The sequence below is a fragment of the Leopardus geoffroyi genome, chromosome A1 (genome assembly GCF_018350155.1).
Source record: "Leopardus geoffroyi isolate Oge1 chromosome A1, O.geoffroyi_Oge1_pat1.0, whole genome shotgun sequence".
Classification (NCBI taxonomy): Eukaryota; Metazoa; Chordata; class Mammalia; order Carnivora; family Felidae; genus Leopardus; species Leopardus geoffroyi.
The window spans coordinates 105,938,124-105,965,209 of NC_059326.1; the positions used below are offsets into that span (position 1 = coordinate 105,938,124).

At 40.3% G+C, this 27,086-nt stretch overlaps 1 pseudogene; it reads left to right on the plus strand.

The window, feature by feature from the left end:
• The window catches only part of LOC123579005, a 40,261-nt pseudogene extending 13,439 nt beyond the window's left edge, over window positions 1-26,822 (plus strand).
• The last annotated feature ends 264 nt before the right edge of the window (window positions 26,823-27,086 follow it).

Genomic DNA, 27,086 nt, shown 5'->3' on the forward strand with positions numbered 1-27,086 from the left:
TAAGATAAAGTAAATGCCTCCGTTGGAAGCAATGCTGTATGGGCTACACAGACCTGGCTTACCCTGAACAAATGCCCATTAGCTTTAATTCTGTGAAAAGTAGTGGATCACACTAGAGCCCTGGTTTCTCAGGAATTAAGTGTTGGCTCTCAGACAGGGTTTTATATTTATCTAAATATTTGGGTACTTTTCTTTTCTTATAACATAGTCAACCTGCTAAATGCCAAAAGTTATACAGCTAGTAAGTGGCAGAGCCAGAATTTGAATTCAAACAGGCCGACTCTTATGTAACAAGCTCTTATCTTTATGTAATGCACCTCCTCCCTGAATTTGTTACTTACGATATTATTATCCCTCAGGATTACTAGGCTCTTCTTTATTAATGGAGCCTTTGGGTCTGTGAAATGACCTTGTTATAGGAATTGGGTGAGAGGTCAAGAATTTAGTTTCTATTTTGATGGTATTTTTTACCAGACATAGAAATTTTTTCAATTATGTAAGTAAAATAAGACTTCACTGTGTTGTCCTTCTATTTTAGCCCCAGAAATCATTGCCAAAAATATCTACATTGGAACATTCTGATTGCTATAGTAACTATGCCTCCTTCCCCTTTGAGAATTAAAAACCTCCTCCTCCTCCTCCCCTTCTCCTCCTATTCCTTGTCCTCCTCCTCCCTTTCTACTTCCCTCCTCCTTCTTCTTCTTTCTTCTTCTTCTTTCTTCTTCTTCTTCTTCTTCTTCTTCTTCTTCTTCTTCTTCTTCCTCTTCTTCTTCTTCAAAGATACCTATTGCTTTGAAACAAGCCATCATAAAACACAATGGCTTAATACAATAAGAATTCATTATTTCTCATAAATCTATAGAATGAGTGGAAGTTTTTGCCCAATATAGTTTTGTTGGGGACACTGGGATGATTAGAAAGTCCAAAATGGTGTCATTCATATGAATAGCAACTGGTCTTGGCCCCTTACTGGGAACTTAACTGAGGTCTTAGTTATCCTCCACCTGGGATCCCTGCGTGGGTTCTCGGTCATCCCCAGAATTGGGTTCCAAGAAGGAGCATTCCAAGAGGGCACGTCCCAATATGCAAGCACTTATAAACCCTTTGCTCACTTTATGGGTGCTAATGTCTCATTGGCCAAGGCTTGTCACATGGCAAGCTCATAGTCACAGAGGGGAAAGACTACTAGAAGGTGTGCTTTTTTGAAGGCCATTGAAGTTTACCACAACTTTCCTTAAGTATTCCTCGCTCTCATTCTCTGCTAGCATAGTCATTATTTTTTCCTTGATGGTTCTGTCTGCAATTCCTTCTATAATGCTATTTTCATAGTCTTCCAAAGTTTCCTTCCTTATTTTTTGGTCTTGAGCCAATGTTTAATTAACAACTTTTTTTTTTTTTAATTCTTTTTTCAACGTTTATTTATTTTTGGGACAGAGAGAGACAGAGCATGAACGGGGGAGGGGCAGAGAGAGAGGGAGACACAGAATCGGAAACAGGCTGCAGGCTCCGAGCCAACAGCCCAGAGCCTGACGCGGGGCTCGAACTCACGGACCGCAAGATCGTGACCTGGCTGAAGTCGGACGCTCAACCGACTGCGCCACCCAGGCGCCCCTAACAACTTTTAAAAAAGGTAAAGAAATTCAAATATGTTTATTTCTTTTCTTTTTTCTTTTCCTTTTTTTTTTTTTGACTGTGTACCATTCTAACTTGCAAGTTTTATTTATTTATTTATTTATTTTTATTATATTTTTAATATAATTTATTGTCAAGTTAGCTAGCATACCGTGTGTACTGTGTGCTCTTCATTTTGGGGGTAGATTCCCATGATTCATCATCTACATACAACACCCAGTGCTCATCCCAACAAGTGCCCTCCTCAATGCCCATCACCCATTTTCCCCTCCTCCCTGCTCCCCCCATCAGCACTCAGACTGTTCTCTGTATTTAAGAATGTCTTATGGTTTGCCTCCCTCTCCATTTGAAATTATTTTTTCCCCTTCCCTTCCCCCATGGTCTTCTGTTAAGTTTCTCAAGTTCTACATGTGAGTGAAAACATAGGATATCTGTCTTTCTCTGACTGACTTATTTCACTTAGCGTAATACCCTCCATTTCCATCCTCATTATTGCAAATGGTAAGATTTCATTCTTTCTCATTGCCAAGTAGTATTCCATTGTATATATAAACCACATCTTCTTTATCCATTCATCACTTGATGGACATTTAGGCTCTTTCCATAATTTGGCTATTGTTGAAAACATTACTATAAACATTGGGCTACATGTGCCCCGCTAAATCAGCACTCCTGTATCCTTTGGATAAATTCTTAGTAGTGCTATTGCTGGGTCATAGGGTAGTTCTATTTTTAATTTTTTTATAAACCTCCACACTGTTTTCAGGGTGGCTGCACCAGTTTGCATTCCCACCAACAGTGCAGGAGGGTTCCTGTTTCTCCGCATCCTCGCCAGCATCTGTTGTTTCCTGAGTTGTTAATTTTACCCTGCACTGCAAAGGAAACAATCAACAAAATGAAATCCAACCAACAGAATGGGAGAATACATTTGCAAATGACATATCGGATAAAAGGTTAGTATCCAAAATATGTAAAGAACTTACCAAACTCAATACCCAAAAACCAAATAATACAGTGAAGAAATGGGCAGAAGACATGAATAGAAACATTTCCAAAGAAGAAATTCAAATACATTAAAAAAAAATTAAAAGCAAAAGAAGTATGTGAATATGAGATAAGGAGGTCTTATTTTTTTCCTTCTTGCTTATATTAACATATTAAATTATCTCAATATTAAAATTATATATGTCTTTGACAAAACCCATCATCTTTATTTTTTGATTCAAGATTCTTGGGAAAAGTTTTTATTGCCGAGTGCTGATAATTTACTCTTCTATATATTTAAATTAATTTTTCCCAAGTTTGAAATTATAGAGTAGGGGCAACCAAAGTTTTTTCCTGAAAGCTTTTTATACTAATAAAAAGACATACTCATTTACACTGTACAAAATAAGCAACTTTAATAATAATGAGTATCACTGCTTAAGCACATTCTATTTTGAGGTAGTGGTGAGAATCAATGGAGATAGTGGATACTCAGTACACATACTTCAGCAATAGAGTTTGAATGATTCATATTTGAAATGTATAGCGTATATTTTTAAAATATAACTTAATTATATAAGTAAGTTATATTTAGGTATATTTAGATAATTTATTCTCCTCCCTTCCTGTTAATTTAAGTAAAATTTAACTAAAATTTACAGTAAATGAACTAAACAGTAGATTATCATTAAAAACCAAAGGAAGGGGCGTCTGGATGGTTCATTTGGTTGAGTGTCCAACTCTTGATTTCAGCTCAGGTTATGATCCCATGGTTGGGATTAGCATGGAGCCTGCTTGGGATTCTCTCTCTCTCTCTTTCTCGCTTTCTTTCTTTCTCTCTCCCTCTGCCCTTCTCCCCTTATCCCCTGCTCATGTTCCCTCTTTCTCTCTCTAAAATAAAATATAAAAATTTAATTAAAAATAAATAAAAACCAGGGGTAGATGCAATTGATTACTCTGCCCGAGTCAAGTCAGTATCAGTGGTATGCTGATAATAAGTCGTTTTTAAGACTATGTGAGAATTCTGGGGCACTTGGGTGGCTTCGTGGGTTAATGACTAACTCTTGATTGGGGCTCACTTCACGATCTCACAGGTTCATGAGTTTGAGCCTTGCACTGTTAGTGTGGAGCCTGCTTGGGATTCTCTCTCTCGGCCCCTCCTCCACATTCTCTCTCTTTCTCTCTCTCTCTTTCAAGATAAGTAAACTTAAAAATGTGAGAAGTCTAATTAGTGCTTCACTACTAAGCTGTATCTGGAAGTCAGCTGATTCAACACTTTTCTTAGGAAAGCAACATAATTCTTAGGAACCTTATTTTTCTATTTTCCCAGGAAAACCATTAGAATATGGAAAATTCCAGCACTTACCATTATGATTTTTTACTCCTCAACTTCTGGAAAAACTATTTGTGCTCAAAAAATATATTAGAAATATCCTAACTTCTGGGGTGGTCTGTTTTCTTTTTCTGTAAAAATACACACACATACACACACACTCAAAACTGTCTAACCTTTAGCGTCAGGAGGGATAATCTACTTTGGGAAATTGGTTATAAAATCCAAAAAGCGCTGGAGTTGAATAGCTGTGAGATAAATTTTAATCTCACTAGTCAAACCGTGGCTTGTCATTGATGTCATTGGAAGTGATATAGCGTGTACTATGTCCACCACAATAACATGTTCATTGTTTCTGAATTCCAGTAATTTTTTGAATTATGAAAAAAAGCTTTCCTCTAAAACACTGATTGAGGTGAGGCAGGACAAAGTGAAGTGATTTTGAATCCATTTTTCTGTGTGATTGGGGACCCAGTTTTACCACTTCTCAGTAAGTGGGTGGTCAGTTGCTCCTTTTTCCCCCCATGAAGTGAACAGTATTTTTAGCTTTTTGTTCCTCCCTAAAGATGGTTTTAATGTTAAAACAAAACCCAGTGTATGCAGTCACTCTATTCACTGAAATCATTTAGCATATACACCACAGACATGCGTTTGTCTAATTGTTGAACTGTAGTCTTCTTGGCATTCTTAAATCAGGAGAAAAAATTAACTTTTGAATTAGTTAACAGAAAAACCCATATGAGCACTTTTAAATGATAAATCAGTATTTGAAACAATTCATAAATATACATTCATTGTAGAAAACTTGAAAAATATGATTAAAAGAAAGAAAAAGTAATTTAAATTTCCTGAGACCATGGCACACTCTACTAATATTTTGGGATATATCTGTTAGGACTGTTTTTAAGTAAATATGTGTAGGGAGTAGGATAGTTTACTGAAATAATAATTTGTCTTTTGTTCTTTGGCTGTAGGTAATTTTCCTTTCCATATTCCAAGATAGTGGCCAAGTCTTTTTTCTTACCACAGGAAGTTAATAATGGCTTTTGTGTGGTAGGGCCAGAAGTAAGAGTTGCCAGACAAAGCAAAATCAGTACCCACTGAGAGCTTTTGTAAAAAGGTAGATTAAAGGGAGCCATGGGATTGAATTGTCTAAGGAGAGGAGGACCTTCAGGAACTGGTCAAAGCTGGGGAGGAGAAAACATTTGGAGAACTTTTCTTGGGACCCAGTATGGGGAAAGGCATATGAGACCTTCTGTATCCTGCTGTTTCCCTGGACCCCAGGGCTGTCAGGGCTTCTGGGAGGCCAGATGGGTAGTGTCCCTGTGAGCCTCGTTCCCAAGTGCGATGCTTCATCCTGGTACTGATTCCTGGGCTCAAGGTTGGCATCTAACCAGCAAAGCCTCCAACTTCAAGATCACGAACACACCCTCAGTGACCAGTTTGGAACAGAGAGCAAGAGAAACTGAGAACAGTGGGGCTTTCCCAAATGTCCCAGACTACCCGTACCTCTGGGATTCTTGCCTAAGCCTATACAGAGGAGGAGGGCCCTGCAAACTTGACTGTAATAAAACTTTACACTATTCCAGTTGGTGGGAATTTGGGGGGAAAATGCTGTTTTCAAGATGCATAGTAACGTGACATGTTAGAGGAAATTCTGAGCCACCGCAGGGAAGAGTCCACCTGGATTGCACCCATGGTGATTCGCAGCCTATGCAACTGCAGACATTTGATGGGGTGCCCCAACAGTGACTGAGATGAAGTTTCCTTCCATTTGGGGACTCAGGGAGTCATTTAAGTTTACTTAAAGAAAATAAAGAAACTGTGCTCTTTCTTGAAACCTAGCACAGTGGTTCACAGTGTAAAGTCTAAAATTGTTGCAAAGCTTTAAGTCCTCTCTCTGCCAGTTACCAGCAGGGTAACCTTAGGCAGGTGACTTAGCTTGGCTTTATCACCAAGTTCCTGGGTTGCTTTATCTATAAGATGAGATCATTACTAGGACCCATGCCGTAGGCTTGACATGAGGAATAAATGGTTTAGAAGAGTCAGGGCAATGTTGGGCACATGGTAAGTGCTCAGTAAACATTAGCTGTTGGTGTTAACGTTAGTGGTTGCCTGGACTTGTGAGTGCACATTTAGGATTGCTGGGCATATTCTGCAGCCCACGTCTGCTCCAAAGACTTGTTATCACCTCCTCCCCACCCCCCCCCACCCCCACAAAGGAGGTTTATATGAATCGCTATTTTTGTCCTTGTTTGAGCACTGTTGGGCTGAGATGCAGCTGACTCTCAGAAGGCATTGTGGCTTCTAGGTTCCTTAGTAGAGTGATGTGAGTGAATTACAGAAGATCTCATGAAATGTTTAGAACCTCCTCAGGGGCTACAGGGTGGTCAGCAGAGGGAGCAGAAAGAAGGGAAAGCACAGGCACCCTTTTCAGTAGTCACTTATGAGGTGGCTTTCTCTGGGATTCTTATATTAGAGAGGACTTGTAGAAGGTGAACTCCAAGATCTCCATCTGCACTTAGAATCTCCACAAAACAACTCTTGTTGCAGAGGGAGGGGGACCCAGTGACGGCCATTTCTCTGAGTCCCGGAGGTCAAGTCACATCTGACATGTGAGGGGCTTGGGCTAACATACAGGGCCAGGAAATGAAGGAGACTGTTCTGCGTGTGAAGGTGATGATAAATTATAGAAAACTGAGAGTGGTTTCTAAAGAAGTACCATTGTACCACCCCAATGCACCACACACACCCAATGGAAATTCACCTTGGACATTTGGCTGAGCTGTAGTAGCAAGGGTGGTTTCTGGTCCAAGGGACAGTGACTGATAGAAGAATTCCTTCTGCTGATTCACTCTCAGCTATGTTGTTCATTGTAGAGTTTGGCATATCAGCATTAACAAGTTCAGGAATTCTTCTTTTATTTCTAATAAAATGAATGGTATTGTATTTTATCAAATGCTGTTCCTGTATTTGCTGGGATAAACATATGATTTTTTTTCTTCTTTATGATAGTGGTGAACTATAGCAATAATATTTTATAATATTAAATCCAGCTTGCATTACAGTGATGCAACTTACTTGGTCATGGTCTCTCGCATGGTGTACATTGTTGGAATCAATCAGGTGGTATTTTTTTAGAATTTCCTACGATTGGCCTATAATTTTCTGGCCTTAGGCTGTCCTTGTGAGATCTGGTATTTGAGGTTCTAGTAATCTCATGCAATGATTCTAGGATCTTTCTAGTATTTTTTAGTTCTCTGCAGTATAACTGTGAGAGAAAGATTACCTTTTTCTTGAATATAAATTAGAATATACCTCTCTGTCTGGTCCTAGTAGGACTTCCTTTTGTTATTACTGACAGATTTTTAGCCCGCTACCATTTCTTTAATGGTTAAAGGCCAATTCCAGTTTTTTAAAATATTTTTAATTAATTTCCTTATGTTAGGATTTTTGGGGAGAACTGATCATTTTCATTCAAGTTTTAAAATCTTTTGCTTTGAAGTGGTTCATGGTGTTCTCTTATGGTTTATTTTATTAATGTGTCTTTTCTTTGCATTTAACTTTCTCTATGCGATGTTTTAGAGCTCTCACCCTATCTCTCTTGATCAATCTTGTGAGTGGTTTATTTATTTTATGAATTATTACAGAAGGATTGCTTTTGATTTGTTATTTTCTACTATTTATTTTTTAAAAACTCATTAATTTTCTTACAGCTACTAAACATACTTTGGAATTTTCTTTTGGTGAGGGTAATAGCTACCAAAGTTTCTCAGTATTGATTCTCCTGAAAACATCTTTAATTTCATTCTCTTTTTTTAATGTTTTTATTTTATTTTTGAGACAGAGAGAGACAGAGTATGAGCAGGGGAGGGGCAGAGAGAGAGGGAGACACAGAATCTGAAGCAGGTTCCAGGCTCTGAGCTGTCAGCCCAGAGCCCGACACGGGGCTCGAACTCACGGACCGTGAGATCATGACCTGAGCCAAAGTCGGATGCTTAACTGACTGAGCCACCCAGGCGCCCCTCTTTAATTTCTTTCATAAGAAATATTGGCTACTTTTATAATTCTGGGTTGACACCTATGTTCTGTGTTTCAGCTGTTCATTTACCATTTGTTCATTTAGAAGTAATATGGTTCATGGTTTTTGTCTTTTGTTTTTCTTTCTGGTGGCTCTTAAGAGTTTCTCTTTTTCTTTGGTGTTTGAAGTTTCATCATGGTAAGTCTGGATGTTGATTTAATTTATCCTGGTTGGCATTTGTTAAGTGTTTTAAAAAAAAGTTTATTTATTTACTTTTGAGAGAGAATCCAAAGAGGCTCACAGTTCTCAGCACAGAGCCATTGTGGGGCTCAAACTCAAAAACTGCAAGATCATGACCTGAGCTGAAGTCGGACGCTTAACTGACTAAACTATTGAGGTGCCACCTAGGTATTTTGAATGAGAGCGTTGATGTCTTTCATCAGTTCTGATACATCTCAAATATTATTGTCTTCAACTTTTACTGGCCAATTGTCTTTTTTTTCCATATGAAACTGTGTCTTAACATATGTCAGACTTCTTACTGTATCTTCATTGTCTCTTATTTTCTCTTTTGTATTTTCTCTTTGGCCCCTTTATGATACATTCTGGTTAGCCAGATCTATCTTCCATTTAATGAATTATCTTTTGACATAGGTGTAAACTGATATTAAACACTTATATTTATAAGTTTAATCATTACAATTTTCATTTCTAGAAGTCTTATTTGATTCTTAAAAATCTGCTTGGTTATTTTTTATAGTTTCTTGATACCTGCATTTTCATTAATGTCTTTTATTGCTTCAAGCACGATGTATATAATGTTTTCAGAATCTGTGTCCTGATATTTTTAGTTTCTGAAATTCCTGTATTTCTGACCCTTCTGTTGGTTGTTTTTGCTTATTCTTCTTCCTTAGGGAGCTTTGTTTCTTTGTGTAATTAGTTATTTTTCCTATGATTTGCTCATTTTTATTGTCAGTGTATTTTGAGGGCTTGATCCCAGTGACTCCTCCAGATAGGGCTGTGTTTGCTTCGGCTAAGCAAGTAGGAACATGACACTTCCTGGATCACTCTGAGTCATATTCATGAATTGGGTAATTTTGGTCTGCCTTGGTAAAATGGGTGCAAATGGAAGAAGGCTACTCCCGTATTTCAACGATAACTCCCCACCCCCATTTCTCAGGTCTAAGTAGAGAGTTTGTTTCTATTCACTTCTGAGTGGTTTACAACTTGAGAGAGCAAGTATTATAAGCAGTGGAACTCTCCTCTTAGATTCCCCTTTTTGCCTAGGCTTTGAAGCTTATCTCTTATTTCTGCCTATCATAAGGCCACAAAAACCCAGGTTTGGGCAGCATCTGGGAATCGTTCACTCTTCTGCCAGCTCATCTGTGCTTTTATGAAGATTTAAAAATCTCTTTTTTTTTAAGCTAAGACTTTAAGTTGATTTCAGTGAAGGGGTGATCCCAGTACTTAAGCAACCTATGTCAGCAGAATCTGAACAGTGTTGGGTATTTATCTTAATGTGTATAAGAAATCACACAACTAGCATATCACGTTTGTGATTTTACTATATTTTACCTGATAAAATATTGTAATATTTTTTAAAATAAGGAGTGGATTTAAAATCGATTGAGAAGTGGTAGGTAGATCAGGCATAAGTCATGAATACAGTTATCACATGACTTCTGTATTGACACATCTCAAGAGTAGGGTTGCAGTGAAGGTGAGAGAAGACTCAGAGACCACTGAGGTATGCCGGACAAAGTTTACAAAGTCAAAGGATATAGAATATGAAGCCAGAACAATCACAAGTAGGAGCAGAAAGATAAGCCACATTTCTTAGGTCTCATAATTATACAAGCTTCTTTCTAGACCTCACAGTCTTCATCCAGGGGTCATACAGTTTTGGGTGATAACATGTGTCATTGAAGGTGACACCAGAGCGCCTAGAAGCTCAGCAGCCTTCCAGGTCTGCCTTAAATATGGATGACTCGAGCCACTTATAGGTAGGCTAGTGTGGGTCTGGGCTGGATTCCCCCTCATCCTGAGATGCCAGGTGCACCTCATCACTGTCAGTGCTGTAGAATATACAGTATGACTACAGAACACATGTTAGCACAGAACACTCAGGCCAGGAACACAGCCCCCATTTATCACCTTCTCCCCACCCCAGGCTGGCCAAATCTGGTTCAAAGATGTTTCTGAACTCAGTACTATGGCATGAAAACAAAGATCAGTTGCTCAGAATTCTCTGGCCCCAGAGTCCTTACGTGAATAACTGAAGTTTGGAAACACAGGTCTAGTGCAAATAGAGTTTGTCAGGAATTATAGATATCAGGAAAGATCTCAAACGGAAAAGATATCACATTCAAATTAGCCTAACTTGAGGAGAGTTTATTTATACAAGGGACTAATTACAAAGGCGGTGTGTGGTGGTGGGGTGGAGGGAGACACAAGACACAGCACAGAAACCTGTAGTTAGTGGAAGCAAGGTTTCATCACCCATAGAGCTGAATGGACAATGGGAAGAAGATATTACTAAAACTCTAAAAAAGAGAATGTCTCATATAGCAGCCACCTGCAGTGGCAAAGTGACCTTCTGTCAAGTGACACAGGATGCCAGGGCAAATTAACAGGCTGGGAATCAGGAAAACAGATACTCTGTCCTGAATTCCCTCTCGCTCTCAGCTTCCTGCCGGCCAAACCAAACTGGAAGCCAGAGGACTTGGGAGCCTATTGACGTAATCCATGCTAGGTAGTGAGCAAGGTGGAGGAGGAAAGAGAGTCAATTTGGAGGAAGAATTAAGTGAAAGATTTCTGGAATATCAGAAGAACTGATCCATAGTCCATGCTTAGTCAATAACTGCATCAATTTGTAAACCAACTGAAATCTCTAATACTTCACATGTGTAATCATGAGGAAAATTGCTACACTCTTCTTTCAACAAGAATTTACTTAGCGTGCCAATTACACTGATTTTCTTCACAATTTGTAGTTCATTCTTTCTAATTTCACCTACTTTATTCTCTTTGGATGTTATTCTGATTATAGGTCTTTCAAAACTTTTCCAAAATATTCTAGTTTTCCAGGATCTCTGCCACTGGCCTATTTTTTCCTCCTCAAAATTTTTGAACTGCCTTGGATAAAACCCATGTGGACGGAGTATTTATTGATATTGGGTCATGCTAACTCATTTATCACTTCTGTCTTACTGACTCTGAATTCAGTGCGGTGGAGTTTGTAGCCAGCTCAGAGGAATGCTCGATAGGGCTTTTGCCCTTTTTAAGAATCATATTGGTAATTATTGTATGGTCTCCTTTATTAACGTAAATAATTCACTCAGGTGTATAGATGAATAATGTAACTTTGATGGACTTTGTAAATTTTATTTGGTAATGGGATTCTTAAAACTTAGACCATTTGAATATAGAGTACGTTGGTGTCTGATGAGGAAATAGTAGTTTAAATCAAGTGGCACCAATATGTCATGTTGTGGTGAGGACCACATAAAGAAGAGGCACAAGGGACTTAATATTTTTTGATTACTTACCATAGGCCAGTTGATGTGTTAGGTATTTTGCACATGGAATTTAATTGAGCCACATAAACATTACAAGTCCAATGATTTGTACTGACTGACACATATTTTAAGCTTCCATAAAAATGTTATTGCATAGCATTTTTAACGTCTTTACAACCAACATAGAGTGAGTATTTGAGGTAGGAGTCTCTCTACCCATGGAAGCCCAGGAGTCTACTAGTATTTGATCAAAAGTTCCATATGTCATGGATACTTGAAGATGGCCAGTCTGTGGGTGGTTGTTGTGGCCCCTCCATTGCTCTCTCTTCTTTGCTGGGTGGTTCTTCCAACTCATCACCACACTACCACTCATGTTCTTTTGAAACACTCAGTCTAGCCATCTCGCTTCTTTACTTAAAACTTTAATTTCAGTAACTGTAATAGCACTTAAATGAGAATCTAAATCCTCAACTCATATGAGGCTCTGAATGACCTGACTTTTTACTTCTCTAGCTTCATTTCACATCATCTCCCCTACTTACACTACCATTGCCTGGACCATCCTTATCAATGTTCTTTCCTGAAAAGTTCCTGTTTTTCTTTCAAGTTTCAGATTAAATGTCACTTTTCAAGGAAATACCACTTGCCCTTCCCCTTCAGTAAGGTTCCTTGGTATTCTTTCTAATAGCTTCTCTCATTCTTCCATCAGATTCCCTCCTGAACCTTGTAAGTATATATTTATTTCTTTGATTGTTTCCCTAATGTCTGCCTTTCCCGTTAGACTGTATGTTCCATGAGGTCTCTTTTGTTCACAGTGGTATCGCTGTACGTGGCACAAGCCCTAATAGCTAACTCCACCTGTGCCAAATGAGAAAATAAACGACTGAAGCTGACCCCCTGTCCTTGAGATATTTTGTGTTAGAGGCACTGATGTGAGGAAATACTACCAATATAGTGTGGTGAGTGCTGTTCTGGCAGAGAATACACATGATAGCACACACAGAGCAGGTCAGGAGTATCCTACATACAGGTTCAAGCCTTTGGTCCCTTTGGGAAAAGAATGACATCTTTCTTTTGAGAAAATACCATATTGAGTATGTGACAATTCAACTGTAATAAGGAACTGAATGGTAGAGGTACTCAAAGGTGAGGAAGACACCTTCAAAGCTTTCCAGGTATTTGCATCAATACATTATCAAGGACTAAATAAGTATAAAGATGAACAAAATGAAATGCATAATATAATTAGGATCAAAAGAGAAGTATACATTAAACTGTGTGGATGGTAATGGGCCTGATCACGCTAGGGGGAATTTTTGTTGGAAGAGCTCTTTGAAGTTGATCTTGAAGCTACAGCAGGACCTAGGTAGATGGGGTCAGGCAGTGGAATGTAAACAGAGAGATACATCCTACAAAGAGGAAACTAGGTAAGAAAAGATAAACAGGACACTATGGGTGTGGTTTGAGGAAGTGAATTGTCTTGATTCGACATGGAATATTGTTGTTTAGGATCTTTGGTAAGCAGAATTCTTAAAACCTCCTCCTTCCCCCCACTCCCACCTCAAGATTCCATTTTCAATGTTTATTTATTTTTGGGACAGAGAGAGACAGCATGAACGGGGGAGGGGCAGAGAGAGAGGGAGACGCAGAATCGGAAACAGGCTCCAGGCTCTGAGCCATCAGCCCAGAGCCTGACGCGGGGCTCGAACTCACGGACCACGAGATCATGACCTGGCTGAAGTCGGACGCTTAACTGACTGCGCCACCCAGGCACCCCTCAAGATTCCATTTTCTAATTCTTGGAACCTACGAATGTGATGAGATAGAACAATTATGAATAAATTACTTTACATGGAAAAAAGAGTCTTTCTGATGTTGTTAAAGTGATAATCTTAAAGTGTTGATAATCTTAAAGAGATTATCCTGGATTATCCTGGTGGATCCAGTGTGAGCATATGAGCCCTTAAAAGCAGAGCTCCTTCCCAGGTTGGTGAAAGCAGAAGTCACCTTCAAAACACAAGAAGGAGCCAGTGCATCATTGCTGGCTTTGAAGTAGGAGAGGCTACCAGCCCAGGAATGTGGGCAGTCTCTAGAAACTCTGGTTCAAGGAAACAGGACCTTAATTATACAACTGCATGAGACTGAATTCTGCCAACAGTCTGAAGGCTCCTGGGAGGGGGATTTTCTCCAAAAGCCTCCAGATAAGTGATGGGTGGGCTGACACCTTCACTTTGATCTTGTGAGACCCAGAGGTTGCTCTGGCAAGCAATCCCTATCTGAGCATTCTGGGATTTCTGGCCTACAGGACTGTGAGATAATGAATAGGTGTTGTTTCAATCTGCTAAAGTTGTGGTAACTTGTGGTGATGCATTAATAGAAAATTAATACAAGGGCAACTGTGGATGGCTTTAAATACCAGACCGAGAGGTGTATATATTGATTGGGGAGCAGTTAGGAAACATCAGGCTCCTGTCGCTCTAGGTCTCTAACTCTGGCTAAGATAAGAGTAAGTACAATCAACCATCTGAAAAAAACGAGTTACTTCTCCCTCCCCTCTTGTTTGCTTAGTTGTGAGCATGGACAAAAACAGTAGTCAAGGCACCAAAGAAAATCTCTTTGGCTCTCCCATAAAGTACTTATGTAGTTTTTTTTTCCCCCTCTTTGAGGTGAAGTTACATCATCTATGAAGGTGTGTGAGGCTTATGCCTCAGTGTCACATTTCTATCCTAAAAGAATGTCTAAGGGCAGTGAAAAAAAAAAGGGGGGGCTTAGAGGGCATTGCTTGACTCATTTCATTCCAGGTTTAGGGAATACTGTCTTCCCCTTCAAGAAAAATGTAAATCAAAGCATGACTTTGGGACAAATACCAGGGTCAGGGGCCTTTCGGACTTCATCTTCCCAGGGGCCTTCAGTAGCTGTCACCAGCAAGCTGGATTTCCAGGAGTTTGTCTCGTTCTACCCTTCTTTTCAAATATGGACCGTATCTCTTTCTCTTGGTTCCATTAACATGGTTTATACAGGCTGGATTCCCAAAATGACCAGGGGAAAAAATGAAAAATACACAGAAGTGTAAGCAGTAGAGCCATGCGGTCATGCAAAGCCCACAGCTGTGAGTTGTTCACTAGAGTGCCCCACTTTGCATCCTATCTGGAGACTATTGTGAGCACCTATGGTTTTTAGGATATCAAGGCCCAGGTCCCTGTGATGGCCTGCTATCCTGATGTCCGCCACTTGGGCATGGTTCTATCAACATGTTAGTATAAACATTGTCTTCTAAACAAATTAATCTTAATGAACAAAGATTTCATTGTTTCCTTTTCTGATTAAAAGGGCACCATTTTTTAATTGTGTAATGGTTGAAAATAGATTAAATAATAAGGAAGTGAATTTTAAATCCCAGAAGCTTATCATCTATTTACTTTACAAACGGACATATTTTTTTTAAACATGGGATATTGCTCTTCAGACATTAGCTTTCTGCTCTTAATTGTAGATTAGATAGCTTGACCTTTCTTCCATCATCAAGACTCAGAGTAATAGAGTAATAGAGTACCTTCTGCCTCTGATGAGATTTTCATTCTTATTAGTGAGGTCTAGAGTCTAACACATCATTTCATCCATCTGTTAAGCCTCCTGTTCCGTAACACAGAGGTGTGGTTTTGTTGTTAAGAACCTTAAAGCAGAGGATGCAAGCAGCAAGCATGTTTAATTTAGGCAGCATGATAATTATGACAGTTTAACTTAAATACTCATAGGTAGAGGGTGTCTGGGTGGCTCAGTTGGTTGAGCATCAGACTCTTGATTTGGGCTCAGGTCATGATCCCAGAATCATGGGATCAAATCTCGCATCTGGCTCTGTGCAGAGCATGGAACCTGCTTAAGATTCTCTCTCTCTCCCTCTTTACGTCTCCCCCACTCATGTGTTCTCTCTCTGTCTAAAATATTTTTATTGATTAAATACTCCTAAGTAGAAGTATGTACTGCCAAATTCACACATTTGTTTTACCCACTGAGCTCCTGTGGGCATTTGAAATTGTGACCATCATGTTCAGAAGATAATTGTGGGACGCCTGGGTGGCACAGTCAGTTAGGCATCTAACTTCAACTCTTGTCATGATTTCATGGTTTGTGGGGTCAAGCCCCACGTTGGGCTGTGTGCTGACAGCTCAGAGCCTGGAGCCTGCTTCAGGTTCTGTGTGTTCATCTCTCTCTCTACTCCTCCCCCACTCATACTCTGTCTTTCTCTCTCTGAAAAATGAATAAACATTTAAAAAAATTGTTGAAAAAAAGATAATTGTAATCTAAAGTAACAAAATAATCAGCCTTCTTATAGCATGAATTACATGAATATCTACTAGGAGATTGCTCCCTTCACGCACACCCATTATCCCATTGCACATTAGGAAAGAAAGAAAAATAATGGCCCACTGTCAAAGGAGAAGGCCGTAACTGTAGTACAGATACAGATCAGATTTGGAGGCTGGGGACTGGTCTTTGTATACACATCTTCAGAATTCTGTATCAGCCTTTAAGAAATTCAAATGTTTGGGGCGCCTGGGTGGCGCAGTCGGTTAAGCGTCCGACTTCAGCCAGGTCACGATCTCGCGGTCCGTGAGTTCGAGCCCCGCGTCGGGCTCTGGGCTGATGGCTCAGAGCCTGGAGCCTGTTTCCGATTCTGTGTCTCCCTCTCTCTCTGCCCCTCCCCCGTTCATGCTCTGTCTCTCCCCATCTCAAAAATAAATAAAACATTAAAAAAAATTTAAAAAAAAAAAAAAAAAAAAGAAATTCAAATGTTCATGTCTGTAGGTCTGTGTTAAAATACTAATGATTGTGGATAGAGTAACACCGCTGCGCTGATGTGCAGTCAGGTATTACCAAAGATTAATCAATTATGCCAGTAAACATCATCTAGGATATTGAGGAGGCCTGGGTGAAATGATGCCCAAGATAAAAGAACAGAGAAAAAGTTCAGATTGTAATGCACTGTCTGAGGTTACATTCAAGCTGAGCCTCATAGTGAGGAACTTAAGGAGGGGAAATTAGTGAAAGGAAAGTGATCAAAAATGCTGAAAATAAATCTCACCTACTACACTGTTTTGCTTGAACTCAGTTCTGCTTCCCAGGCCTCTCCGATTTTTTCTTTGGCCTTTCTGGTCAGATGAATTATTATTCCATCAGTGATCATAACTGTTCCAAAGAACAAACTATCAGGCACCACCCATCCAACCCTCTAGTTCTGAAGTATGCCAGAATATTCTTGGCCTGGGCTAGGATGAATAAATGGATGAGGAGAATTAAGTGCTGCTGACTGGAAAATGGTATTTTAAAGGCAGCCAAGGAGGTCATTCAAAGAAGACAGACAAGCAGATTATCTTTCTCCTGAAGGATCTGTAGCAGGAGCATTCCATAAAGAGAGTCCATTAAAGCTATTTGATCTAGAATGTCTTATCATGGATGTTAACTAAAATATTAGAAATATACAGTGGAGTTATTTTCTTTCATAGTTTAAAGTTTTTCTGGATTGTAGTTTAAAACATTGTGTTCCCTTGGGACATTTAAAGAATTTTTTTGGTGAAACATCTTAAATTAATCATTTTGAATATTTCATCTAAATTGGATTTGATTATTTCATTTCTAAATTGTACATTAAAAAAGAATGTTTTTAGAGCTCTAACTTATGTAATTCTAGCTTGGTTTTCCTTGGGATATAAACCTCTATGAAGTATATTCTCCAGATTTTAAATTATTATTCTGTTATTTTCATATCACATTTGGTTTTCATACAGTCTTTCAGAATCTAAAATGAATATAGATTGTGTTTCCATAATCTGTAATTATCTTTGTGTAATAAAAACCCTTTTTTATTTCTCATTCGTTTAAAAAAAATCAAAGAAGTCAATCAACCAACTACATTTATTCAATCAAAATCAGTAAGGACAATGAACTTTGTATTAAAATTAGCTTTAGGGGAGCCTGGGTGGCTCAGTTGGTTAAGCATCTGACTTCAGCTCAGGTCATGATCTCATGCCTCATGAGTTCGAGCCCCGAGTCGGGCTCTGTGCTGACAGTTCAGAGCCTGGAGCCTGTTTCACATTCTGTGTCTTCCTCTCTCTCTGCCCCTCCCCCACTCTTTCTCTCTCTCTCTCTCTCTCTCTCTCTCTCTCTCTCAAAAATAAATAAACATTAAAAAATTAGCTTTGCTCAGGGATTATTTCTCTGAAAGCTATTGTTAGTGTTTCTTTTAATTCCTATAGAAGTAATATCTGTGTTCCATAACTATATGTGTAACACTGTGGAAGGCAAGTTTCAGTGGACATTATAGCAATGAAATAACTCGGTTATTGATATCAATAATTCAGAATATATTATAACACATTACAGGTAAGATTTGTCTTAAGTCTTTACATTCAGAAGGGCAATAAAAGTTAGAACGGAGAACATCTTTCTCTTTCCTCCTCAGTACCATTTTAGGAGACAGGATAAGTTTGTTGTTATGTGTTGGAAACATAGGCAGTGCAGGGCTTTTGCTGTAGAAGCTGCCATATGCTCGCTCAGCCTTGCTTCTTCGTCCAAGACAAACAGCTAGACGATATGTGTCAGTATTCCTTGCAGTTTGATGTCACTAGACAACTGAATTCTGTCTAATACAACATGAGTAGAGTTCATGCATGACTTTAGGCTGGGTCCATTTAAAACTCTTTCACCACTTTCCATGCATATTCATTGCACTGCTTTCCTGAGTACATGCAGAAAATCCAGGAGGAGATTTCCTTGCCTTAAGGAACAATGGGAAAAGCCTGATTCCTGAATGGTGCTGACCAGAAATTCACAATTGGACCCTGTACGTAAGAGATGAACTATATGGTGCACAAGACCGAGATTTGAGGGTTTATTTCCTACAAGCTACTTTACTACCCTAGCTAATACAACTTAGAACAAAGGTTAGAATCTCTGATAGGAAGTTTCGAGACCTTGAATTTTATTTTCTTAGTAAATTCATATCAAAATCAAAGAAATTAGGTTTATATATAACTATTGGCAGTTCAGTCTTCTTTTTCCAAATAAGATTGTGAAAGCTGGTGAATGTAAGACAAGTAAAAACATTCTTATCTCTTAAAAGCCAGTGAAAATTAAAAAATACAGAAAACATATACTAGGTCAAAATCAGTATCAAGAATTGCTTAAGAAAAGGAGAAACTCAGCAAAAGAAGTTAAATTGATAGTGGTAACAAATATTATTATATAGTAAATTATGTGCATAGGAATATTCGCCTAAATCCATCCTCTGCCTGTGATTCACAAAAGGAGATGTAACGGCTATAAAATGCTGTTTTGTTTTCAGGGGCATCCAGAGCAGGGTATGAAAGGTGAAGGTTTTTTGTTTTTTGTTTTTTTAATTTTTTTAATGTTTGTTTATTTTTAAGAGAGATAGAGACAGAGTGCAAGTGGGGCAGGAACAGAAAGAGAGAGGGAGACACAGAATCTGAAGCAGGCTCCAGGTTCTGAGCTGTCAGCACAGAGTCTGACGTGGGGCTTGAACTCACAAGCCATGAGATCACGGCCTGAGCCCAAGTCAGACACTCACCCGACTCAGCCACTCAGGTGCCCCTGTTTGGGTTTTCTTTAAAGGTGTCAGCACATTTTCCACCTCTTCCAGAACATTAAATATTAAATATTTAAAAACCAGGTTTGGTTTTTTGAAAGAGGGGCAAGAACTTAAAGAGAATTGTGAAGGAATCTGAGTGCATAATCTTTCTGCGTTTTTGTTTCAGCCTTGTACAATTCTATCATTTAAAACTAAATTGACAGTATCTTTTTATAGTGACCTGTCTTTATTGAAAAAACTATTTAGTTTTCTGAAAAACAATGATTTTTGCATTCAATTCTCATTGGTTTACATAATATTCATCAAAAACTTGCTTTGGCAGCCATAGATAGGATAGATTTTATAGTAGCCTGATTGACTCTTGGTAACCACCCATGTGGTAATAGCAGAGATTGGCTTTGTAGCAGTGAGCGTTCAGCATGCCATGGGCATTATGCATATTGCTTTACAGGGGGAACGTGGAAAGGTAATGAATCCAGAGAGCTGGCTCAGAGGAGCTGGGTTAAGAGAATGCAGACTCACGTTTTGATGATGCTCACTCTACCCACAGGGTCCGAGCTCCCTGAAACTTTTTCCTCCACTGCTCAGAGTATGCCTGGGACATTGTTCCACCTGCTCTCCTCTGATGACCACATGGGTCACCTGTTCGATTCCTGACCACTTCTGCCAGACTCTTCCAAGCCACACACCATATTCAGATAGTGGGTGCTACCATGGCTGTGTCAAGTTCTGTCGTGCCTGGCAGTATCACTGCTTCTCTTGAACCCAGTGATTCCCTGCTAGGCACTGTTCCTCTGGTGTGCTGAGGCTTTCAGGGTATCATAGCTATGCCGTTTGCAGAGTGTATGCATGAAATGCTTGCATTCAATATTTTACAGAAATATAAGTGAAATAAGTCCTTCGGGCTTGGACTGTAGTACTTGTCCTCTCCTCAACTCGCACCCAGCCCATGGCAAACCCATCTCCATATACATATATACATAAGGATTAGGACAGTAATTCAGATGAGGCTGGTAAAAATATAGATGCCAAGCAATTTTTACAGAAGTCTATGCGGTCTAGTCACTAATGTGGGTTATGATCATCTGCAAGACTCTAGTTTCTCTTTAGGATTATATATTTTCCAGGATTCTTCTCATTTTTTCAAGCAAATGTCCCTAGATTCAGGCTTTCCTGTTCCCAGAGAGAAATACATCTTAAGCTCATGATGACACTTGATAAGCTAAATATAAGCTTAATTATAACATGGCTATCTCCTGAATAAAGCCTAGCCTAAATAAAGATAGTTTTCAGTTACCTGTGTAAAGAACTATTCCATGGGCGCCTGGGTGGCGCAGTCGGTTAAGCGTCCGACTTCAGCCAGGTCACGATCTCGCAGTCCGTGAGTTCGAGCCCCGCGTCGGGCTCTGGGCTGATGGCTCAGAGCCTGGAGCCTGTTTCCGATTCTGTGTCTCCCTCTCTCTCTGCCCCTCCCCCGTTCATGCTCTGTCTCTCTCTGTCCCCAAAATAAATAAACGTTGAAAAAAAAAAAAACTATTCCAAAATTTAGCAGCTTAAAACAACAACCTTTTAACTGTATTATGATTTTGTGTGTCAGAAATTCAGACAGGGCTCAGCTGGGCTCTTCTGTGTCCCCACATGATGTTGACTGGGTTCGCTCAGTGATATTCAGCTGATGACCAGGTTGGACGGAGGGAGCCAAATTGCCTTCACTCGTGCCTGGGGCCTTAGCAAGGATATCTGGAAAACTACTCTCCCCTGTTCTCCTATTCATCTCCATGTAGTCTCAGGACCTATTTGTTCTCTGCAGGATGTAGCTGGACTTCGCAGCAAAATATTTGCAAGGACATAGTGACATAAATTAAATACTTGTCAGTGTATAAAACATATATTCATATGTATATTTACACACACATATGTATATACATATATATGTTATTTTGTGCATAGATGATAGATATATTAGGTATGGGTGTTTGGTTACAAGCCATATTCATGTGATCCCTCTAGTCAACAGAATCTCTGTCAACTGAATATATTGATTGTTGATTTAGTGCTCCTACATGAATGAGGCTCACTTAATCCTCAAAAGAACCCTATTAGATAAGTATTACTATTGTTGTGACTTTAGAGATGAAGAAACTGAAGTTTAAAGGCTAAAGTGAACTTCCCAAGGTGACACAGAGAGTGGTAGCAAGTACTGCCTGTGGTTAGTCCTGTGCCCCATCTCTGGAGTATCTTGCCTGGGGAGGGTGCATGGTAGAGCCTAGAGTGAATAAAGTAGGGATTGAGGCTCATGGGTAATGGAGTCTCTCTCCAGTGGGACTGGAGTCAACCCCATTAAGGGACCTAGGGGCTAGGTCAGGACACAGCAGAGACCGAAATCTTGGTAAGAGCCAGTGAAAGCCCCACTTACCCCTCCTCCTCAGTCATAGCCATCTTTAGGCATTCACAGCTAGAAGATAGGGCTTTTTTCAGCTCTATAAAAAGATAGAGGAAAGATAAATATATGGCTATTATCTGAACCAACTCTTCAACAGTGACCATTCCAGAGAGACTGATGGTCTGAACATACGAACTACTTTTGGCACACTGTCCAAGTCATTTACACATGAACTAACCTGGATGTGATGATGGCTTGCACCATAGATATAATGGGCTTGAAACCCTGGTAACTACCAATAATTGCATTACCCTTTATTCTTACATGTAGACAGGAGGTTTTCATAAGACCAGTCTAAGAGTGAGGTCTTAGTCTCATCTAAAATCTCTAGGATGAGCGATGCCAGGCAACATGCTGGCAATTAGCAAGAAAAGAGTGGCCTCATTTGAAGTCTGCACATTCAGATTTTTATTGGGGTTAGGGAATGTATACATGTTACAGGTGTGATGATGAAAGTCAACACAAGGAAAGTCTGGGATGAGGGCTGCCAACACTAAGGGATAAGCAGATCTTTACATAGAGGAGTTGAAGATAATGTCATATTGCTGTGAGCTCAGGAAGGGTAACAGGAGGGGTAGGAGATGGCTTAATTTTAAAATAAATTCAAAGTTTTACCTGCAACATGGTTCTGGACATTTTAATGTCAGTATCAAAATTGTTACTTCCAAGAACAGGAAAAATATTGTCCCATCAAATAAAAATAAAAGACATTGGAAGACAAAATAATGTTTTATTATTACATTTCAAGAATGAGTTGTGTTTGGGGTGCCTGGGTGGCTCAGTCACTTAAGCGTACAACTTTGGCTTAGGTCATGATCTCACAGTTCCTCAGTTCGAGCCCCACATCGGGCTCTGTGCTGACAGCTCAGAGCCTGGAGCCGGCTTCAGATTCTGTGTCTCCTTCTATCTCTGCCCTCCCCTGCTTGCGCTCTGTCTCCCTCTCTCTCTCAAAAATAAATAAACATTTAAAACAATTTAAAAAGAAGAAGGAGTTGTGTTTGTCCAGTACAACTCTATATAATGCAACATTAAATGATGGTTTTCAATGATCAAATACATTAAACTGTTTAGAAGAGTTATAAATACTTTTAAGTCTATCACAGGAACAAATTTATAGTGTCTGCATGTTCAAAAAAATATTTTTTTCATTTTACAGACACAGAGAAAGAGCACATGAGCAGGAGCGAGAGGCAGAGGGAGAGAGAGAGAGAATCCTAAGCAGGCTCCATGCTCAGCATGGAGCCCAACCCTGGGCTCTATCCCTTGACCTTGGATCGTGATCTGAGCTGAAATCAAGAGTTAGACTGAGCCACCCAGGTGCCCCCCATTTTCAAAATTTAATTGTCATGTTACTTTCTCCAGAGTTCAAATATTGAACTCCTTAAATGTTATATAAAAAAAGATAGTCCAAATAGGTAGTTGAAATAAACTAACTAAATAAAATAAAACTAAATTAAATACATCAACCACTAATATATAAGGTAACTGGTTTATTTTCCATTTCTAATCAAGTTTCTTTCATATCTTCATAAAACTGTCCTTCCTCACTTCTAGTAGCATCATACTTTTTCTTATGTTTGAGTTTCATTTTTAGTATGATTGTAGTATGAATATATCTGCTAAGCATATATCATGTCTGATATTTCAATTAGACATTGAAGCAGAACCTAGCTGTTATAAATATCTCATAATGATAACCTCTTTTCCAGTAGTGTCTTGGGATAATCTGTCATTGTGTAGACTTATTATATTTAAGTACCGTCAAAGCAACATTAAGACAGTGTTTTATTTTCATGATACATCTGTATCTTCTCATTCACAGTTACTTACTGGCTCCTTATTTATTTATTATTTTTTAATTTCCCAGTGGATAACTGTGGCAGTTGCTTCTATATTTTCCTAGTGATAAATCCCAATACTTCATCAACCTTATATTTTAGCACATTAGTTGCTCAAATAGATTTCATATCACCGTATGTTTCTGCTGTCTGTTCATATGCTATTTTCCTTAATTCAGGAAATGAGGAAAAAAACTGTTCCTGCTTTTTTTGCTGATACAGTATGTTATTATTTTATAACAGGCTTGAAAGTAACCTTTTCTTTTTAATTGCTAGGGAAGAACATAATGTGCGCTGTTATCTCTATATAAATTAGAATCTCAGGATTTGCACAAAATGAAGTATACGAGTCTACATAGGAATGGTAACGTAAAAGATGAATGTCGAAGTGACCATCAGACTATTAGTCTTCATTAACTTAAAGGAGAGTCTGCTAGGGAGGAAAGGACCCAAAAGCACAAGAAAAGCAAAGAAAGGCAACCAGGGTCACTCAAGAGAAGGGAAGGGAAGGGAAGGGAAGGGAAGGGAAAGGAAGGGGAGAGAGGGAAGGGGAGGGGAGGGGAGGGAAAGGGAAGGAAGGGAATGGAGGGGAGGGAAGAGAAGGGAAGGGAGGGGAGGGAAACAAAGGGAGGGGAGGGAAGGGAAGTGAGGGGAGGAGAAGGGAAGGGAGGGGAGGAGAAGGGAAGGGAGGGGAGGAGAAGGGAGGGGAGGGGAATGGAGGGGAGGGGAGGGAAGGTTTACAGAATTTAAGAAAAGGGGATGGGGCCTCCAACTTGGCTCAGGTCATGATCTTGCCATTCATGGGTTCGAGCCCTGCATCAGACTCTGCTGAGAGCTCAGAGTCTGGAGCCTGCTTTGGATTCTGCCTCTCTCTCTCTCTCTCTCTCTCTCTCTCTCAAAAATAACTAAACATTAAAACACACACACACACACACACACACACACACACACACACACAGAAAAGGGGATGACAGAAAAAGAGGGATGGGCACATCTCAAACCATTCAGATATCCACATTACAGGTTTTGAAATTTATTTAAGGAAAACTAATCTGAAATTTGTGAAAATATTCCTTGAAGAGCCATGATTTTAGAATTATCTTCACTGTCATCAGTTTTCATTGTAAGTAGATTGACCATTTCAAACGGAAATAGGGCTTTTATGCAACAGGATAAAAAAACTGTAGGTAAGTTGTAATTGCTCAGGAAAGAAAGGCAACTAGAATTAGTAAGGATACTATTGACGGTTAATATCAAGGGGCACAATGGTAGAATGGAAAGGGTGTGAAGTAGTTCTTGAGGTGCCCCACTGCAGATGATCCCAAACACGGTTGGGCAAGTTAAATTTTCTGGGCCTCAGCTGCCTGTGGTGGAAAATGATAGATTTGTTCTAAGAAAACTTTAAAGTTCTTTTTTGAGTTTACAATTCAAGAAAAATGCTTTTCAAAGTCTTATAAGAAAAGGTCGCAGATCTCTATCAAGATGATGTCATGCATTTACAAGATGTTCTGTTAGAACCCTAAAATTATAAGGAGCTCATTTAAAGAACATATGCCCTGGGGCACCTGGATGAGTCAGTCCCTTAAGTGTCCAGCTTGGGCTGGGGTCATGATCTTGTGGTTTATGAGTTTGAGCCCCACATCAGGTTCTGTGCTGACAGTGCAGAGCCTGCTTGGAATTCTTTCTCCCTCCCTCTGTCTCTGCCCCTCTCTGCTTGTGCTCTCTCAAAATAAATAAATAAACTTAAAAAAATAAAATGAAGAACACATGCACAGTGGCACTCCAATGTAAATTTACTCAGACCATGTAAATCATTTGTGCCTTAGTGCTTATAGAAAATAGTACTGTTGGGAGGACTGCGTGGGCAACAGCATGGTGTGTGGCAGGCATGGGGTTATGGGGCTGTGGGAGGCCACTTAGTGCTGACTGCTGTGCAGGGGTTGCTGGGGATAGGCCATGAGCCACCTTCACCTCATCCTCCTGCCTTGGCCGTGGCCCCTGGGTCCCAGCATCCATAGCCCAAGGGCCCTGAGCTCTACCTAGCTCATTACCAGGACATGTGGAGACTGGTGCATGACTGCCCCCTCTGAGATCTGCTGTCTTCTGAACGCAGCAGCTATCTATGCCAACAACGAGATCATCCTGCCTGATGTTGAAGTCCATGGCTTGGAATACCACTACGTGCTGGCCCAATACACAGATGTGTTGCACTCTAAGATCTTCAGTGCCACCTGTGACGTCCTGATTAACACTACAAGTACCCAGAGAGGATCTGGAAATATGACTACGACCCCAGCTTTGCCATCGAAGGCCTCCACTACATTCAGAAGAGCCTTCCGATGAAGATTGATGCCTTCCAGTACATGGTGCTGGGGATGGCCTCCAAGGGCCTCCAGCCTGTGCCTGAGGAGGAGGTGATCCACCTATGGGGGACACCCAGTAAATCCCAGTGTACCAGATGAATGGCTTCTGTGGCAAGGGTCTTTCCATCCAGAAGTTCATGGACATCTCCCTGCCACAGATGGCACTCTGTCCTGCATGGTGGACCACTTCCTAGGTCACTGACCAAGCACACCTCTGCAAGGATGTGACGGGTGCCATTGGAGCCATGGATGTGAAGGGCCTCGTGTACCAGTGGATTGGGTGGGATATGGACAAGTACATCCTGAGAGGGGATGAGACATTTGCTATCCTGAGCTGCCCGGTGGCCCATAGGAAGCAGCTGTTCCTCACCACTAACAGTCCTTTCAGACTCATGAACAAGGGGATGTGGCACAGGGTGGGTCCTGACTGGCGCCAACTCTTCAGTATGGTCATCGTCCAGGCGGACAAGCCAGGCTTCTTCACTGAGTAGTGCCAACCTTTCAGAAAACTTGATGAGAAGGGTTCCCTGCACTGGGACCACATCATATGTATGACTTCTTGCACCTGACAGAATGGGGTGGTCCCTGTGTGCTCTACTTCAGAGACCACCTGTACAGTGACCTGGTGGACCTCATGCTGTGGGCGCCATCTTTCCTAAGTTAGAGTGTGAGATTCACGTCATCAGCATGGAGCAGTACAATACATGGACTCACTGACATGGCAGCAAGCACTCACGGGGCTGCTGGAGAGCGTGCTAACCTACCAGTATGCCAAATCGCTGTAGGTTCTGGCTGCCTGGATGAAGGAGCTGCAGGAGCCAAGGTGCATCACCAAGGCCCTGTTCGATGCTCAGTTTGGGAGCATGTTCACACCCTCCACAACCCCACCTACATCTCATGGTGCCACATGCCCTTTTCTGACCTCTACAGGGCCTCCCCCAACTGTCTGCTCGACTACCATGTGCACTTCACCTTCTGCCCACACTGCAAGTCCTTGCAGCCAGAGGCACCACTCTGGATGGACCAGCTCTGCACTGGCTGCAGGAAGACACCCTTCCTTGGCGACATGACCCACATCCACTGAGTGCACCTTTACTCTCCAGAACAGGGCCTTAACCCCTCATGCCCCGCCCACTCTGGGCATCAGTCCAGGGCAGGCAGTAAATGTGGTCTCTCTCCTGGAAAAAATAAAAAAGAAAGATAGTACTTTTGATCAAACCTGAAACTCTGGCAGTATCTATCCTTTGTAGTCATGAACAGGGACCATCTTACAGTGCTCCCATCTTATGAAATGTGATGGGATTCATGTTTAGCACAAATTCCTCTATGGAGAAGTTTCACATTGAGT